Raw genomic sequence first — 18,537 nt, 5'->3', positions numbered from 1 at the left:
GGGCACAGCCTTTGAAGGGGGAGTATGGTGGGCAGGCACTACAGAGGCCAGTGCCCAGTGCTTTCATGGGCAGTGTCCCCCTTCCTGTAGCTCTGGGCACCCCCAGAATTCCCACGTTTTGCAGAAGAGAGGCTGCGGTGTGCCAAGCCCAGTACAGCCTCCATCACACACATAAACTCGCTGAATCTGCTCTTCCATCCATGGGGTGGCCTGGGAAGCATGGCTCCAATTTCACAGCTTGGGGTGGGCCTGGGGCTCACCTGGCACCAGCCATTGCCTCAGGTAGAGCTGGGATTTGAACCCAGGTTCTGAATAACTAGAGTCCCCCCTCACCCCAATGCCTCAGTGCCCTATAGGCCCTGCTTTAGGCCAAAGGCTGGGGTGGGCACTCCACATCGAGTAAAGTTGTGGACAGGCATCCTGCCACAGGCTGGGGCAGGAGGGCCAGCTGTGATTGGCAGGCCCCCGACCGGCAGGGCTAATGCACCAGCAATGAGATAAGGCTTATCTGGAAATGTCTCTGGAATCGAGACTCTGATGGAAACAGGCTTCTGGGTTAATATATTTTTGACAGATAAAGCCTCGTCAATGGGAAGCTGGGGGCCTGGGGCAGGACAAGGGGCAGCTTCTGTTCTCCCAGGCCTCCTGCGCTGGGCAGTGTATGTGCACGTGTGCTCGGCCCAGGCGTCTGTGTGTGTCCATGTCTGGTGGACACTGGACCTTGGTCTCCAGGGGGTGTGGCTCATGTGCTTGGGGAGGCTTCGCCCTCATGTGCTTGGGGAGGCTGGACGTCTGGCATGTCTGTGGGTGAAGAGGCAGGTGCAGAGTCTAGTGTGTACAGGGTGCAGACACGTGTGTCTGGGGCCAGTGTGTCCCTCTGGCCTCTTCCCAGGGGTCTCTGCTTTCCGCAGACCCAGAGCTTCCTCAAGGTGGCCTGGAACCCTCTCAGTGTTGGCCTCGCCTTGGGCCTCCCCAGCACCCCATGGGGCTTAGAATTTCCAGGTTCCTTCCGGAGGCTAAGGCCAGCCCTGAGCACAGCACCCTGGTTCCCAGTTCATGCCCATCCCCTGTGGGCATGGCTAGGCTGAGAGAGGCCTCTGGACAAGGTCCTGAAAGGAAAGGAATTTGCAGAGGAAGCAGCAGGAGTGGGGGCAGCTCTGGAGAGCATGTCGTGGGGAGGCTGTGTGAGGAAGGATGAGGTCACGGCCCCCTAGTCTCCCCCTAGCCCTAGCTGGGCCTCCAGGAGTCTGCACATGGCAGCCGTGATTAAAAAGAATAATTAATGCTTGCCTGATAACGGAGTCGAGCCATTAATTAGTCCAGCTCAGCCAGTACCAGGGCTTGACTGTGGGAGGCAGCCGGGCAGCCAGGGGTGTTGGGGGTGGGGTACAGTGCTTCCTGGGTTTGCAGGGGTCGCTGTCGGAGCCCCATTCCCTCTGCTGAAAGCCAGTGGTGGGCAGGGAGGCAATGGGGGCAGCTGGGGAGGCAGGCTAGGCAGGCAGAGGCCTTGAAGGGCAGAGGCACGAAAGTGTGTCAGATGGGGCTCAAGAGACTCTCCCCCTGACCTGCAGCTGCCCAACAGCTCCTAGCTGAATCCCAGTCCCTCTCCGAGGGGCAGGGACAGGGACAGATAGGTTAGAGGAGGCCTCCCAGGCCAGTTCATGACTGGCCAGTGAGAGCAAGCAGAGGGGCAGTGCAGGCTGGGGCCCTGGGAGGTGTGGGGATTCACATAAGGGATGGAACTCAGGAGTTGGGACAGAGTTGGGAAGAAGCCTGAAGCTGGTCACTCCACACTGACTGAGCACCGCCTGGACCCCACATCTGTGCCCCGCCCCCCAAGTCAAGTGGCTCAGCAGCCTCCTCTGTGCAGTGCAGCTGCCCCTGACCCCCATCCACCAACAGGTTAGAGGTCGTGCACCCAGGAGGGGTTGCTCAACCCCCAGTGTTATCATGGGGTCTGGTGGGGAGACAGTGCCGCAAAGAGAAATGGCCGCATCCTGCAGCCACAGCTGGGCTCTAGATAAATGCTCGCTGGGAGCCCACTGAGTCAGGCAGGTGGCTGTCAAGGTGCCTGTGGCCAGGCACTGCTGTCACAGCCATGTTCATGGGGCTGACTGGGGCCTTTGGAGGAGCTGTGTGGGTTGCTGGAGGCTGTGTGCTCCCACCCCTGGCACACATCCCCCCACGCACCATCCCCCCAGCACACACCCTGCCTCCCCCCACCCCCTTCCCATCCTCTTCCTGTGCTGCCTCTGCCTCTGCATATCCACATCCATCTCTCCCTCGTCCTTCACAGATGAGCCCAAGTCCACTTCCCCTCTCTCATCTGCCACATCCCGAGGCCTGGCCCCTGCTTGGGCAGCTGGCCGAAGTGGGGGTAGGTAGGAGAGCCAATGGGGAGGCGGAGTCTGTGAGCCTCATCACCTGCAAAGGGTGCCAGTGGAGTCCAGCTGGCTCCCACTACCCCCCCTTCCTCTTGACATCTGTCCTCCCTGGCACCTGTCCCCATTCATGGTCACACCCTCTCAGCCCCATCCTGCAGCTTTTGGGGGCTCGTCCTCATCCCATCCTGGGGACATAGAAAGGTGGGGACATGCCAGGGGGCTGTAGGAACCAGGCCTCCCCTAGAGCTCTAGGCAGGCCTTGGAAGTTCAAATTTACCAAGGTGTTCAGAGCTGGGACCACAGAGGCCAGGCTGTGCCCTCCCAGCTTGTAACCCTAGCTGGTTCTTTATCATATCCCTAGACTGTCACCACGATCCTCACCAGCACCCCAAGACCAGCACCTGCACATCCACTGTGATCACAAGGGAACTGCTCAGATCCATGTTTGGGAGGACAGGCTTCCAGGAAGGAGGGGTCAGAGCCAAGGCCAGGGAGGGGGGATGCGGTGGGCACCTGCCTTGGCACTGATGAGCACATGAGGGGGCAGGAGGGTGAGGACCTGGGACCCTGGGCACACATCAGGCCACATGTCAGGCCATAGCAGGCTGGAGTTCAGGACACCTTGCTAGCTCTCTGGGCCTCCTGAGTCCAACCTTGCAGCTCCTGGGACACGTGGGACCTTGGGCTCAGGGGTGGTCTGGGGCATGCCAGGCCAGGCTGGAGAGAAGAAGAATCAGGGCGTGCTCTGTAAGGCCTGGGTCAATGGACGTGGCTTGAGATGACCAGGGCCGGGTCAGTAGGTGGAGCCCTCAGCAAGGTCCCAGCAGAAGTAGAAGTAAGCCTGGGAGAATGGTTGTGCAAGGGGTGCGGTATGAGATGAAGCAATTTACTGCCTAATCAGATATGGCGCTGGCTAGTGGGGGCCTTCCGTCAGCAGCATCACACCGTTCTCAGTATGCAGGAGGGTGGCAGGGGGAGACTCTTCATCTGGGCCCTCCTGCTCACCTGCTGACTCCATGGTGCTCAGCGGGCCCATCCTGGGGAGGCATGGGGTTGTAGGTCAGGGGAGTAGAGGCCCTGCTTCCTGGAATCACCACACAGAGGGAAACTGAGGCAGGAGGGTGAGGTTGGGGCTCTGCCCAGCTGCCCAGCACAGGGGACCCTCGGGGAGGTGGGTAGTGGCGCTGCCAGCTCAAGCCCATGGGGCATAGTGCACATGCCCCACCCAGGTCCTGGTGCAGAGCTGGCCTGGGAACAGGGGTCTGGGTGCGCGTGTGGACATGTGGGCAGGCGGAGGCCACCCCCACCCTGTGGACAGCCGGGTGGGCTGCTGATAAGGAGAGACGGTTGTCAGAGTCACAGGGCGTCACTGATAAAAAGACAAGCATCTCCCGGTGGCCGGAAGGTGGTGAGAGGAGACCAGTCCCAGGGATGCCCACATCTCGGGTGGAAACACTGAGGCGGCCGGGCGGGGCCCAGCCTGCCTGCTCCTGGCTAGAAGCCCTTGCCAAGCCTCTGGGCAGTGCAGTGCACAGAGAAGCCAGGGGCCCCAGACCTGGACAGGGAAGGCCAGCCTGAGGTCACCTGCAGGTGACTGACAGGTGACCTCGAAGCTATAGCGCAGAGGCCAGAGGACTGCAGGAGGAAGCCCTCCTGGGGCCTGCGCCCTATGAGGGGGAGGGGGGATGCGAGAGACAGAGACATGCTGCGGGAGAGAAAGAGTGAAAGAGGCTCCAAGAGAGACAGAGAAATTAGAGCAACCAGAGATACCGAGGGTCCCAGAGCGCAGAGTGCAGCCGGGAAGGGCCCCAGAGGCAGGGAGCGATGAGGGGGGTCTGTGGGTACGGCCCAGCTCTGATTGGCCAGGACTGACTGCAATTAAAGCCCATAATTGATTCCCTGGGATGACGAGGATCATTTCCATGCTGAGAATTAAGGTTTTCTTCCAAGATGGAAATAAAGATTAATTTGCAATTTCCTTCCTCACTGCACACAGGAGAACAGCCCCTGCCCTTCCGGGAGAGGGCTCAACCTGGCAGGTGGGCTGGGGAAGGTGGGGCCACGGCCTTCAGGCCTCACTAGGAGAGGGCATCTGAGGCTCTGGGACCCCTATACGCCCATCGCTGATGGAAGGGGCCCAGCCCACCCTCCCTGGGCCCCTCGCTCTTTGATGGCACCATGGAGCTCAGTGTGTACTTGGCCTCCCTGCTTCGTGTCCACAGCAGGGAGGGTGAGGCTCATGACTCACAGTCATAGTCTGATGTCAGGATAGCCACATTGGAGGTGGCAGGAGAATCCCTGAGGTGGGAAGTGGGAAGGCCCTTCTTCCCTGCAGTCCTTTTTCAGAACCTCCGCCTCCTCCTACCACTCCAAGGAGGTGCCTGGAGGGAAAGAGGTTGGTGCCCAGGAGGTGTCCCTTCCCCTTCAGCCTGGGCCCCTAGCCCCCTGACTGCACCTTCCCTGGAGGTGCCCTAAGCACAGCCATACATGCCTGCACAGTCCTGGGAGGTCCACCCACACCCGCGTCCCCAAGCCAGTGTGGCATCCTCAGACTTGTTCCCTGGCAGGGCACAATAGGGGGGCCACATTGCCGCCTCCACCCTCTCCAGACCCACACCCTGCTGAGGCCCAGGCACAGGGAGGGTGACAGGCTGAGCTCAGCCCATCTACTGGCCAGCAGAGGCTCACCCCACAGTGGGGGAAGCTCCAGACTCCAGGGCCTCTGGTGAATGGCCTCCAAGATCCCCAAGAATTTGAACTTGGGCCGGGCCAGACATAGCCCCTGAGACGCACCCTGCAGAGCTCCCTGGCTCTCTCCCTGCCCACCCAGCCCAGGTCCACTATGGGGCTGCACAGCCCAGGGCTATGAGCAGCCTAGAGCTGGCCAGCCCGCCTCTTATGCCAACCTTTCCTGAGGGTGACCTCTGAATGACCTCTCCCAGCACACACAGGAGGAGGAAGAGCAGGTTTATGAGCACGGGGCGGACGCATTCCTCCAGGGGGCCTGGCAGCCTTGGCCTATCTCCCCATCGCCACAGAACTGAGGGGCCAGGCTGCCCTGCAGAGCCCACCTGCAGACACCACGTGCTCCAGACCCCACTTCCTCCAGAGTATGGGCCCCACTGTTGCTGTGTGCCTCCCAGCCCAGCCTCTGCCCACACACCTCCGCACAGGGTGATCCACCCGACAGCTGAGACAAGCAGCAACTCTAGGACATCCACCAACATGGAGCCCAGCAAAGTGTTGGCCGCCTCTGGGGGACCCACTGGTGGGTCTCAGGTCTGCTATCTGGACCTGCAGCTCTGCTGTCCCCTGGGCCCTGGGACAACTTCAGGGACTTGGGGCAGTGTCAGGGCTCTCCTCCCAGGGGGCATCACAGACAGGTCCCCAGATAGCACCCTAAGAAACTAGGCCCAGACCACAACCCTGTGCCCTGAAGTGTCCCAGCTGCTGTTGGCTGTCATCTCTTGTTCATTGGTTCATTGATCTTTTGACCAGTAATTGGACTAAAGTTTCCTGCCTACTTGCTAGGGCCTTGGGGCAGCTTGGAATGGCCTGTCCCCTGATGAGAGTTGCCCAGGACACAGGGACAGTTGCCGCCATGGCCACCATATCTGGGAGTCATAGGCTGACCTCTATCCAGGGAGAGTCAGGTCCAGATCCTTCCCACAGCTTCCACAGACCACCAGCAGAATAGGTCATATGACCAAGTGGCTGGTTCCCAGACCTCACCCCCACAGCAGCCCTGCTTTTAACAGCGCAGACAGATATGGGACACAGTGAGGCCTGGAGCAAGTGCCTCACTCTCTCTGTGCCACCACAAAATGCAATGACTGTTAGGACCTGCCTCGCTGGGTAAAGGTAAGAATGAAAGGGGTACACAGCAGGTGCTCACTAAATGCTCTATGGCAGCCACCTAAAAAACAGTTGGGGCATTTACTAAACAGTGAAACACAGTTACTGCCCAAAAGTGGAATCAGGATTCTCATGTGGCTCAGTGGGTTATAAAGCCAACTAGGGAGTTCCCGTCGTGGCGCAGTGGTTAACGAATCCGACTAGGAACCGTGAGGTTGCGGGTTCGGTCCCTGCCCTTGCTCAGTGGGTTAACGATCCGGCGTTGCCGCGAGCTGTGGTGTAGGTTGCAGACGCGGCTCGGATCCCGCGTTGCTGTGGCTCTGGCGTAGGCCGGTGGCTACAGCTCCGATTCAACCCCTAGCCTGGGAATCTCCATATGCCGCGGGAGCAGCCCAAGAAATAGCAACAACAACAACAGACAAAAAAAAAAAAAAAAAAAATTAAAAAAAAAAAAAAAGCCAACTAGTATCCATGAAGACGTGGGTTCAATTCCTGGCCTCCCTCAGTGAATTAGGATCAGGCATTGCACTGAGATGTGGTACATGTCGCAGATGGGGTTCAGATCCTTAGTTGCTGTGGCTGTGGTGTAGTCTGGCAGCTGTAGCTCCAATTCGACCCCTCACCTGGCAACTTCCATATGCCACAGGTAAAAAAAAAAACAAGAAAAAGAAAAAAAAAACTCATGACACACAGGCTCATGCCAGGCAGTGATGCAGGCTCTGAGGCCATAAAGCAGGGTGACAAGGAGGAGGGAGGGTCAGCGTGGTCCTGAGACCCAGGATGAGGAGAAGCCTCCCACTCCCAGATCCAGGGGTCTAGTAGGTACAAAGGCCTTGAGGCGAGTATGTCCTGTTATGCTGTGACCGTGGTGGGTTTTCTGGGTACTTCCTGTGCCAGGAATGTGTCTTCCTCAATCCTCACACCACACTAAACAGAGGGGTTATTGTCACCCCCGCTTACAGCTGAGGAACTGTGAGGTACAGGCCGTGTCCCCTGTGCCAGGGCCTCAGCCATGAGGGCAGAGCCAGAAAATGAACCCAGTGGGACCCACAGAAGCGTGCTAACACTTGGGTCCTGCTGTGCAACCCAGGGCTGGTGACTGGTCCCCTTGGGCCTCTGCCCTGCAGCCCACAGTGTGTAAGAGCTTGGTTCTTTGGAGCCTGCCAGCGAGCAGGGGGCCATGGCCATCTACAGGGCAGGGACAGACCTGGCCGGCGCAGTGAGCTGTGGGCGCTGCACTGCCGCCGGGTGCCGACAGAGGGCAGGAGCGGCCCGCGAGTCTGAGGTGGGAGTGCAGGCAGCACAGGAGCAGAGAGGGGGCCATGGGTGCCCCACCAGGCTCAGAACCTGGGAGGCCCACCTGAAATGCTCCTGTCTGCACGGAGGTGCCTGTAGGTCCAATACATACCCACTTACAAGGCTTACTGTGAAAAACAAATGCAAACTACCCCGGTGCTCAGCTTTACATCCATCACGTGTTGAAACAGCAGTATTTTGGACAAACTGGGTTAAGCAAAATATAAAGATTAATTCCACTTTTTCTTTAAACATGGCTATTTAGATTTTGAAACTACATACACAGCTGGTCTTGTGGCTCCTGTGCTGTTTGTGTAGCACAGTGCTTGTCCCTTAGGCCCGGTGGCCATTTAATCCTCATTAACCTCCCACTGAGGCCTAGACTGTTAGGACCCCATTTACAGATGGAGAAACTGAGGGGCCAAGAGGTTGCATGACATTCTCAGGGCCACCCCGTGCCCAAGTGCACACATACATGTTGCATGCATGGGCGCACGTGTAACAGACAGATGGACCAGAGCAGACGCACGCCACCAACGTCCTAATCACACATGCAGATGGCCTCGTGAGCACACAGGTCCACACTCACTCACGCCTGAAGGAGCAGCTAGCGTCCCTGAAGGCCCCAGTGCCACCTGGATGACTTTCGGGGTTCTGCTGTTGACTGGCAGGCCCAGGATAGCCGGTTGTCCCCCTGCTCACCCAGGAACTGACTGAGGGGTCTGGCTTGACTCCATCTGTGTCTGCAAGGGCGAGGGCCACCCCAGCGGTGAGCAAGTGGTCTGCCCGCCCGCCCGCACTGCAGGCCCTTCCTCCTGGCCACAGAGAATTTGCATAAAGCTCCCCAAGCCCACAGATCGCATTACATGGAGGCCTGATGATAATCTTTGTTGAAATAATATTTAACACATGCTGCACTTTTAATTAACTATCTGAATAATCTCAAATTAATACCAGAGCTTTAAAAATAAGTTTTCATTTTCGCGTTTGGTAACATAATAGCAGCCCGGCTGGCCCGTTTCCCTCTCCTTTGATTTAATTAAAAGCCCTTTTGTGTGTCTCTTGTCACTTCAGAAACGGACACAAGCACCCAGGTGGGCAGCCAGGGCCCAGGGTGGGGGTCACAGACACGCAGGGGCTCTGGGGCCCTCGGAGTGCCACCCAGGGAGGCCGCAGTGTAGCTGGTGTCACGTTCGCATGGAATAAGGACACAGTCACAGACACCCACAGGTTGCCTCTGGACACCCAGCACACATGGAGGCAGGTAGTGACCTGCTCCCACTTTTGTCCACGCCTGTCCCCGGCCACACAGCCACTCCTGCACCTCCCCTGCAGGTGCTGCCCCATCATGGTCACATGCTGGAAGGTCTGGGGGTGACAGCTGAGGCCATTCTGGGCTGGAAATGATGATGGGCATTCTGAATCCAGGTCTAAGAAGACCTCGGGACTTGAAAGTGTGCAAGTTTCTCCCTGCTTTTGTCTCTGTCTCCGCGCCTCTGTCCCAGGCTCAACCTTCTGGAAACACGGCCCAGCAGCAGCCTCCTAGGGCAGTTGCTCCTCTGTTGACGCTGCTTTAGCTGCCTGGGCCTGGCCATCCCGCCCAGTCCCCTCCTGGATCCTAAGGAACAGGGGAGACAGCTTTGCCTGGGGTCTCTGCCCTGCGCCCCACTGACCAGGCAAGTCCTTCTGCTCCAGGCCAGAGACAGGCCGAGGGAGGCCTCAGAGAGCCCAGTGGGGATGCCGAGGCCCCATGGAGCCTCAGTTTTCTCTGCAGGTCCAGGCATGTGGGGGGTTTTCTGCTTGGTGGCCTGAGACCCTCAAGAGCTATGCAGAGACAGGGTGCATGGAAGGCCTCCACCTGCCAAGCCAGGATTCCCAGGAGTGGGGCACAGAGATTCACTGGGTTCTGGGGCTCCTGCATGGAGAGTGGTGGCTGGGTGGGGGGCCATGTATCCCTCAGAGCCCCTCTCAACTTGGGGCCAAGGACAGGTTCCAAGGGCACCACCAGGGATACTCCACCCCCGCATGGCCACATCTCCACACATTCAGGCTCCTCATAACATTAGCAAACACAGAGGTGGATGCGTGTTGAATGAACGTACAGCATCCTGCAGCCACACACGTGACTAGGTACCCACTCCCATGGAGGGACGGTCACATGGGCACAGAGCACAGTGCTGACGTGGGGCTGGGAAAGCCAGCTGCGGCCTGGAGGTGAAGGTGGAGATGAGGCAGAGTGGGAAGTCAGTGCTCCATCTGGGCCCTGCCCCGCTGGGGGCTCCACATGGGATGGTCAGAGGAGGTACTCCCGGGGCTGCAGTGACCCCCACCAGGGTCCAACCTCTCTCCCCATGCGCGGGTCCTGGGACCCAGAGCATGACCGGCAGGGCCAGGTCCTAGGAATAGACCGCCCTGGGGTATGGCTCCCCTCCCCCACACCAGCCAGTCCCTTCTGGCTCAGGCTGACCAGCCAGCCCTGCTCAGCTGGGCCCCAGCAGACTCCTGCCTCCAGAGTGGCCTGGAGGGGTGGGTGAGCCTGCCCCCACCCACCCCACCCTGGCCAGTGAGGACTGGCCAGGGGACTCCAAGCACCTGGCCCCCAACCATCACACACACACACACAAACTCATGCACGTACGTATGCACACACGCATGTGCTCGCTCACACACGTTCACACCTGTGGTCACAAGTCATCCAAGATCACACACAAGCGAGCACGCAAGCTCCCAGACAGCTGTTGGCCCACACAGAGGAGTGATAGTCACGGGCTGTGCTCCAGAAGCCCATCCACCTGCTTTTTGGCCTGGACAGTGAGTGGGGGGCACCACGGAGAAGGGAACACTGTTGTCCTGAGCACCTACTGTGTGATAGTGGCTGTGCACAAGCCTCGGGAGGGACAGGGGTCCCAGTCCAGGTGGAAACAGATTCAGAAAGGTGAGTTAAGTTGCTCAAGGTCACACTGGGAGAAGTGGCCTGAGCCAGGTCTGGAACGCGAACCTGCATACCAGTCAGCCCGCCTGCTGGCCCTTCTACTCATGAAAGGCTACCCAGTTGGCTATGCAGCCTGACCAGGAGCAAGGATACGGGCAGGTGTGGGCAGACACCAGTACACCAGGAGGGCGACTCTGGGACAGAGCTGGAAGGCTCAGAGCCCTGCAACTGTGTGACAAGAGCCAGGGAGTTGGGAGGCTGCGTGGGAGAGGGTCCTCCAAGCCCTTCAAGAGTGTTACAGAGCCACAAACCACTGAGGCTGTCCCTCCAGTAAGGAGCCTGTGATCTTGCGCCAGCCAGGGCTGTGGTACACAGGTGTGAGTGCTGGGTGCCCAGGGAGTGCCCAGAACCAGGGCACTCCAGGAGAGTCCCTCAGTCAGTCAAAAGTTATGCACCCAGTGCCCATACAGGCAGCACTGTCCTGGGCAGGCCTGGCAGGACTGACCCAGGCCTTGCCCTTCTGGAGCTGCCATTCTGCTGGAAAAGAGACAGCCTGCACCAAAGAGGTGGATGAAGTGACTTCAGATAATGGTCATTAGCCAGAGTAATCAGAGAGGGCTTCTCTGAGGCAGGGACTTTTGGTCTGAGACCTGCCTGAGTGACAAGAAGGAGGCAGCCAGGCAAAGAATCAAGGGAGAGGACTCCAGGCAGAGGGACCAGCAAGGAGTGAAAGCCCACAGGAGAGGGCCTGGTCAGGGCAAGGTCTGCAGGCCTGGCCAGAAGCTGCCTGGTGGAGCCTGGGCAAATGGGCCAACCCACACCCCATCTAAGGGTTGACTGCTGCCCACTCCAGTCGTGGCTGCCCGTGGACTGAAGGCCCAGTGTGGCCAGAGGTTCCGAGTTCGCAGAGTTTTTATACAACACCTCGATTTTTTAAATGCTGATTTTAAAAATGCTTCATTTTTTAAAGAGCTGATTCAACTTTTTCTGAAACTGTTCAAGCCGCAGAAAACCACAAGCCTGGGGGCCTCGACTTAGAGACCTCACTAGGAAGTGAGAGCCTGGATTCAAGTCCTGCTGCCCAGACTGCCTGGCTCTGTGACCCTGGGCAGGGTGCTTGTTCTTCCTGAGCTTCAGGGCTTCCATCTATAACAAGGAGCACCCACCTTGCAGGGCTGTGGTGGATGAGAAGGTGCCTTCATTTATTCATTCATCCAGCAAGTGTTTATAGAACATCTCTGTGTTCCAGGGGGTCACAACAGCAGACAAAAGAGACAGTCTCTGCCCTGGCGCTTCTTAGGGTCCGCAGTGGACAGAAAATGAACAAATGAGTGAGCGTTGCATAGAGTGCCATGTAGCCAGGGGCCAGGGAGAGAAGAAAGGACTGGGGGGAAGCAAGAAGACTTGTCCTTGTAGATAGAGCGGCCACGGAGGGCCTCACTGAGGAGGTGGCAGAGTAAAGGCCTGAAAGACATGAGAGAATGGCACACAGTCTTCAGGGTAAAGTGACCCAAGAAGGGGGTACAGCCAGTGCAAAAGCCCAGAGGCTGGTTGCTCAAGGAATAACAAGGAGATGGGTATGGCTGATGTGGATTCAGTTCAGGGAGGTGGGTTGGACGATCAAGTGGGCTGTGAGGATGTCAGCTTTTCCCCTGAGTGAGGTGAGAGCTAAGGGGGTGTGAACAAAGGAGAGGTGAGGTCTGACTTCGGTTTCCATGGGATGCTTCTGGCTGCCACTGGGCAGAAGCAGGGAGAACAGGAGGGAGGCTACTGCGCGAGTCCAGGTACTATGGGATTGGGCCTGTACCAGGAGTAGCAGTATGGCTGGGAGAGGTTGGTTAGGTTCTGGGTAGAGGTTGAAGGTCAAGGCAGCATAGAGAGATGTCAAAAAGATGCCCTGGTTTGGTCCAGGCACCTGAGAGATGGGATGGGAGGTGGAGAAAGATGTTTAGGGCAGATGTGGGGCTGAGGTGCGCATGCAAGGAAAGAGAGGGCCCACAGGGGCTGTAAGGTCGTCACCCCACGTGGGACTGGACGAGTGGGAATGGGGTGGCAGCACAGATGGAAATGAGGACGGTGGCTCCTGGAAGCCATGGGATGGACGGACGCCTAAGTCTTTGTCATTTTGGGTTCCTGGGAAGGGGGCTGGAAGCGGCTCAGGAACGTGGCAGCGAGGCGACGCCGTGATCCCAGCGGCTGGGGACGGCAGCCTGAGGGCCCGGTCCCCACCCTCCCCTCCCCCTCGCCACCTGCGGGTCGGTCAGACCCGGCCTTTGTCCCGCGCCCCAGCCCCTCCGCCCCGCGCGGCGCCCCTCGAGCAAACACAGCTGAGCGCCGGGCTCGCGTGCCGCCCCCGCCCCTGATCTCTGGCGGGCGGCGGGCGCGGGGCGGCGGCTTAGCCGGGCAGCTGCGGCCGCGGGCGGGCTGCGCTCGGCCGCTCCCACCGCGCCGCGCCTTTGTCATGCAGATGCCGCTGGCGGCGCGCGCTCGTTCCCCAGCTGACCCGGCGCCCGCTCCCAAAGCAGGCCCGGGCCGGCCCGAGACCCGCGTTACCCTCCCGCCGGAACCGGATCTCCCTGGTGCTGGGCGGCCCGCGCCGGTCGCTAGGCGTCTCTGGGCCTGTCTCCTTGCATTCCAGGCAGAGGACCTGTGTGCTGTTTCGACGGCTGGGTGCGGAGCACATTTGAGGAACAGCCCCCACCCCTCCCACGAACCCAGCCCAGCCAGACCAGCGCAGCAGGCCCCCGCGGCCATCCCGGACCTCTGCCGGCACTGCGGGCGTTGGAGCCCCAATCCTTGCCCCCTGGCCTCAGTCTTCCTTTCTGTACTCTGAGCTCTGGGTCCCAAGGCAGGCAAAACGACTGGGATGAGCTTCTGGCCTTGAAGGCTGCCTGATGGCTGGTGACACAAAGGTGTTCGCGCCGGGCCCAGTGGGTGCTCCGGGGGGAAGGCACAGATGCTCCAGATGCCAGGTCCCCTCCCGCCCAGCGCCGCCCCTCCTGGCAGGCGGGTGGGGCCTGCTTGGGCACACGCCCACTTTCCCCAGAGCGAAAGATTCACCTGAAGAGAGGTGACCAAATGGAAAGTTATTTACTGCCCGGTGTCAGGAGTCAGGCCTGAGGCCAGGCCTGGGAGGAGAAACATTCCTGGGCTGGAATCAGGCCTGGAGGATCTGGTGTCCAGCCAGGGTCACCTCGTCCTTCTTGGGAGCATCTTCTCTCCCCACTTTGCAGATGAGGAGCCCGAGGCAATCAGCAGCAGAAACGCAGCCCCCCAGCTCTTGTCTGTGCCTGCAAAGAACGGGTGCCTGGAATTCAGGCTAGGAGATGCAAAAAGGACCAGCCTGTGTGGACCTGATGCTTGGAGTCCAGGAGAAGCAACCAGAGGACAAGTGCTCATCCCACCTGTCAGGTAAAGCAAGTGGCCCACAGCCAGGTGCCAGCACTGAAGGCAGGCCCTGCCCCCCCTCCTAAGCGGAGAGGCGGGCACCACTGCTGGCGCCCAGTCGTGAATATGAATCAGGCCTGACATTCTGCGGGAGCTTTGGTCCAGTGATTTTACTTCTGGGACTTTATCTTTAAAGGGCATTCCTGGCCAGGTGTGACCTTGAGCAGCTTTGGGCAATTGACCTCAGTTTCCTCATCTGGTAGCCACCCCTACCCCTCATGTGCTTTAGAGCTCCATGAAGAGGCACCTCGGAAGGAGAGGCGCTGCTCTGATGTGCCAGCTCAGACCAGGTTTTATAAATGAACATGAGAACCTCTCCCTGGGTGGCTTCTGGGTTCTCCCCAGTGACCCCCACCTCCCAGCCCCCACCCATCCCAAGCTCTGACTGGTGGAGCCAGGAGGTTGGTGGGGAGAGGGGCGTCGGTCAGTCCATCCCAGTCCAGACTCAGCCTTGCCTGTTGCAGGGGCGGGTGGGGGAGGGGAGCCCAACTGCCCACCGCCTCCACCCTAGCCCTGGCCCTCTAGCTGGGGGAGCCGGAGAGGCAGGGAAGGTGGAGGGTTTATCTCACACACACCTCCAGGGAGGGGCCTTTATGCCAGATCCAGTTTCTGGCAGGACTGGTTAGTCCAGGCGGCCCTCGATGGAAGGTGGAGATAAGGTCTGTGTAGGCTGCTGGGCTGGGCAGGGGACCCACACTGGGCTAAGGCAGGGGGTGGCCCTGGCCCAGCCTGACTCACAGGTGGCATGGCATCAGTGCCTGTCTTACCCCAGCTGCTGTCATCAGCTTTTGGGGGCCACACGGGTGCCCTCTCTGAACCACTACACTGCCTGCACTGAGAGGTGGCACAGAAAGAGGTGCTCCTAGTCCTGGGTAGAGTGGCACAGGCCCCAAGCTGCCCGGCAGGATGTGCTGCAAGTTGGTCTGGACACATAACAAAGTTCTGAAGCCAAGAGGCAGAGAGACTAAGGTTGCCTGGGTGTGAGGTTGTTCAGGACCCCACATTTCAGGGGGTACAGGCTTGGTTGTGTCCATCAGACCTTCGGGAAGCCCAGAGCTGCCTGGGCCAGTTCATCCTCTTGGGCCAATGGCTTCCTGCTGTCTCTAATGTCACCAGGCCCTGAAGAGTCCCTTCATTACATTACATGCTTCCACTTAGTGTATGTCACCTCTTTCCTCCCAGGACAAAGAAACCTCTGGGTCTCACAGCCCTCGGGACCAGCTGGGGTCAACCTAGTTTATAGGGAGGAGCCCCCAGTGGACAGCCAGGGAGAGAGCCCTAAGTCCCCTGGACAGGACTTCCCTCATCTCAGCAGCCCTCGGATCTGCCAGAAAAGTTGGGTTTGCCTGCCTGGAAGTACCTGTGGGACATGGTCCCAAAGGACGGGGAGCCTGGGTGGCAGGGAAGGAAAGGGGGAAGCCAGAAGGAGGAGGTGGTGCTGACCCATGGTAACTGGGGAATAGGCTCCACCAAGGCCATCTGAGAAGCATCCTCCCAAGGACAAAAGGGCACGTAGCCATAGGCTCCCAACCCATCGGCGAGGCTTGTCTGTCAGCCTCTGGACTGGGATCATGTACACGAGTGTGCGGCAGGTCCTGCAGGTGGTCCTCACTGCATCAGAGCAGCTCTGGGCAAGAGCGAGCTGGGCCATCTATCATGGTCACCACAGAGCCGTGGCTGGGACGATCCAGGTCCGGAGGCCTTCGGGTGGGCAGCAGAGGTGTCTGATGCAGGCCATGGTGTAAAAGAGCCTGTATTCAGGGCAGGTAAGGCCCACAGATCAGGAGACGGCTGCCATCGAAAAGATAATTTCTATGCACAGCCCCAGAGTCAGGGGACGCCTCACCAGGCAGGGCCACATGGGGAAACACAGGGAAGTCGGGAGGCAGGGGGAGCGGGCAACTGCAGACAAGAGCCTTTTTGTTTATGGCCACTCCCAGGGCATATGGAAGTTCCCGGGCTGGGGATTGAATCAGAGCTGCAGCTGCAACCTATGCCACAGCTCTGCCAGTGCTGGATCCTTTAACCCACTACACCAGCCTGGGAATGGAACCAGCATCTCCATAACAACCTGAGCCACTGCAGCACTGCAGTCAGATTCTTAACCCACTGCACAGCAGGAACTCCAAGAGCTTTTTTTTTTTTTTTTTTGGCTTTGCCTGTGGCTGGGATTGAAACTATGCCGTAGCAGTGACCCAAGCCAAAGCAGTGACAATGCCAAATCTTTAACCCACTGCACCACTGGGGAATGCCCACAAAGAGCCTTTTCTGTGGTTTCCCTGGGAAGGGATGTGGCAGGGTGAGCAAGCTGACCATTGGCTGGTTTGAGTAATTTCATGGGCTGTGGGCCACAGGGGCTGCTCAAAGTGTCTGGTGGTCAGGACAGGGGGACGTGGCCCTGAATGAGAGCCCTATAGAGGAGGTGTTTGGGGTGTGCCTCTGGATTGGCTGGTTTGCATTTGAAAATCACTCTTGGGCAAATGGATTGCTCTCTGCGGGAACTGGCCAATCCTGGGAGGGGATGTCCCCCCATGGTCAGAGCATCAGAGAAAGCAGCTCCTGCAGTCCACCCCATCCCACCGCAGCTCCTCTCGTGTGCTCTCTTAGGCCCAGGGTGGCCCAGTGTCCACCTCAGGGTGGGAGCCAGCCCCAAGCTCTGATAGGTCAATGTAGGGATTAGTGGGATGGGCTGTGGCCCCTCCTGCTGTAGCTGAAACCTATGCCTCCACCACCTGTTCTTCATTTCTCTCACCTCTGGCCAGTACTTCTGCTGCTCTGGGTTCACCTAGTGGGGTGGCCAGGTTATCTCCAGGGCTCTGAGACCTTAGTTGCCCTTGTCAACTGGTTGCTGTAACAGCCCCATGATCATTGTCACTGTCACCGAGTTTGGATGGACAAGGAGCAGCCCCAGAGAATTTTGGGTGCCAGATACCCTCCTCCTTGCCCCTCTTCTCACAGAGGTCCAACCCTCATGGCAAGTTAACTTGCAGGCATGGTTGTGGCTACAAGTTCACAGGAGAGCTCTCGTGCCCCCAGCCCAACCTGAACCTGGACCGCTGGCTGATCTGACTGAGCCTCAGGCTGTGGGACAGGGAGCAGGGCCTCTGCCAGAGGGGTGATGGAGAAAAGAGGGCCTCTTTCTTCCACCCACTGGCTATGCCCTGGTCATGGGACCGGCTACGCATTCAGCCTGGGCTCCCTGCATATGCGGAATCTGCAGGTCTGGCCTCCACCTGGCTCTAAGGCTAAGCCATTCCTTTTATTTTATTTTATTTTATTATTTATTTATTTATTTATGGCTGCACCTGTGGCACACAGACGTTCCCAAGCCAGGGATTGAACCCATTCCACAGCAGTAACCAGAGCCACAGCAGCAGATCCTTAACCTGCTGAGCCACCCAGGAACTCCAAGACCATTCCTTTTATTTACTTATTTATTTATTTATTTTTTGCTTTTTAGGGCCTCACCCATGGCATATGGAGGTTCCCAGGCTAGGGGGTCTAATTGGAGCTACAGCTGCCGGCCTACGCCACAGCCACAGCAGCGCTGGATCCAAGCTGCATCTGTGACCTACACCGCAGCTCACAGCAACACTGGATCCTTAACCCACTGAGCAAGGCCAAGGATCGAACCCACAACCTCATGGTTCCTAGTCGGATTCATTTCTGCTGTACCCCGATGGGAATTCCCAAGGCCATTCCTTTTAGATCAGCTGCTTCTGAGTGATGTGAACTAGAGTGTGCCAGTGGCTCTATTCCCATTGTCACTTCCTTGTGGTAAAGTGGCCCCAAGTCTGAGGCAGCGTCATGTGGGACACAAGGGTACAAACTCTGTGTCACCATGGCTCTTGAGATCAAGGTGACAGCGCTCATGCTCAGGCCAGACCCTGCCCCTCACCCTGCTCTCCCCACCTCCCCGGGCACTGGCTCCTCCCAGGGTCCCCTATGCACATGCCCCTCCTGCCCCTGTGTACCACACACATGCAGGCCCCTTACTTTTCTGCTCCGGGGCAGCCTTTTCCCACCCTCCTATCTGGCGCAAGTTGGCCTAGGTGCTCTCCTGACATCGTATGTCTCCTGAGGCACCCCTCCCAGCTGCCATCTTACAGTGTCTGCAGTGGCAGCATAAAACCTATCTCCCTCACTAGACTGTGATCCTCTTGCCAGTGGGAATAATCTTTGCTCGGCACAGTGTGGACCAAACCCACTGTTCTGCCTGTCGTGCAACAGATACTTCCTAAGCAAATGAATTAGTGGTGAGTCTCTGGTCCTTGGGTGTGGAAGTGATGGCGGTGGTGGCAGCGGACATGCTCGTGGTAGCACCGTGGAGGAGGTAGTGGTGTCGTGACAGCAGTGGTCTGGTGATGGTGCCCCCTTCTCCACACATGCTGGCCACAGACACCTGAGCAGGTCCACACAGGGATGGAACATGTCGGGGCTGGTCTGTTCCAGGAGCAGCAACGGGAAGAGACCCCTGGGTCCACCCTTCCCACAGGTGTTGGGACTTATATACTTTTGATGCAGCCCGGACCCATTCAAGGGAGTTCCATGCCCTCCTTCAATTCCTATCAGCTGGGCTTGGGTTCTGTTCCGATACCCTCCAGCTGTGCTTGGACTGTGGCA

Source organism: Sus scrofa, chromosome 13 (assembly GCF_000003025.6).
Source record: "Sus scrofa isolate TJ Tabasco breed Duroc chromosome 13, Sscrofa11.1, whole genome shotgun sequence".
In the NCBI taxonomy this organism is placed as follows: Eukaryota; Metazoa; Chordata; class Mammalia; order Artiodactyla; family Suidae; genus Sus; species Sus scrofa.
Note: the sequence above shows the minus strand (reverse complement) of the source record.